Source organism: Octodon degus, unplaced genomic scaffold (genome assembly GCF_000260255.1).
Source record: "Octodon degus isolate 3935 unplaced genomic scaffold, OctDeg1.0 scaffold03801, whole genome shotgun sequence".
NCBI classification, from domain to species: Eukaryota; Metazoa; Chordata; class Mammalia; order Rodentia; family Octodontidae; genus Octodon; species Octodon degus.
Genome location: NW_004528377.1, coordinates 2356 through 3428, shown reverse-complemented (window position 1 = coordinate 3428; position 1073 = coordinate 2356). Strand labels below are relative to the sequence as shown.

Here is a 1073-nt window from a genome sequence, read left to right as displayed (position 1 = left end):
GAGTTTTATAAAACCATACAAATCTTCCAAGGGAACATAAATCAGTTGTTGTTACAGAAGTACTTTAAGCAACTAAGAAAAAGTCACACAAATTACACTTTAAAGATTACAGCGTTTAATGCTTTTCAAGTTGAATTTCTATAGCTAGCAGGATGACATGAGAGACTAGGACTCAGACTATACAGTAGGGAATGTTCACTGGGCAATCCCAATTACACCACAAGCCAAACGACTTCCAACATTGCCTGTCCTCGTACTTTCTTCATTTCTACCTTTGCCCAGGTCATCTGGTTTCTCCTGGACCACCATCGTGTGGCCAATGATGGAATTCACCCCGGACAGTGAGATCAGAGAATCCTTAATGGATACATGGGCCACACTATCTGCACCAGCAGTCGCATTGCCTATATCTCCAATGTGCCTTTCTTCATCCTTTGGCCCACCGTGTTTTTTGGATAGAGGATTAAAGTGAGGGCCTGCACTGGTACAGCCTTGTGTGTTATCGTCAAACTGATGGACATGGAATCTGTGCTGGCCTTCAACCGATCATGTAATGCTTCCCTTTACCACAATTGGCCCGTTTTCCTGCTGCTCGAAGTGGATGCTGCCCTGCACCAGGCCTTCACCCTTCAGCACGCAAACGGCCTTGGTTTCCATGACTCGTCGGGTGCGCGGGCTGGTCAGGGGCCAAGGACTGCGCTGGCTGCATGCTCGCTGGCTGCATGCTACGCTGCAGGACACACCAGAGTCTTGAAGTTTTTTTTCAACATCTTTTATTTAGTTACTTATTTGGTACATGATCTTGCTACATGACCTAGATGCGAAGTGATCCTCCTGTCTCAGCACTAGGATTATGGGAGTGCACCACCACACTAGGGTTTGGTGGCCAGCATGGTGGACCCAAGGTTGAGTCTAGCATGGCATTCAGTACTAGAGAGCAAACCAGGTTCTTATGTCTATTAGGTAGGTGCTTCCACCACAGAGCTATCTCTCCAAGCTTCTATTTATTTTATTTTATTTTATTATTTTTTTGCAGAACCTGGGATTGAGCTCAGACCCCTGTGCTTTCCAGG

The 1073-nt window shown here is 46.0% G+C and overlaps 1 pseudogene; it reads right to left on the bottom strand.

The window, feature by feature from the left end:
* Positions 1-195: 195 nt before the first annotated feature.
* On the bottom strand, positions 196-657 carry LOC101581928 (annotated as a pseudogene).
* Positions 658-1073: the final 416 nt, after the last annotated feature.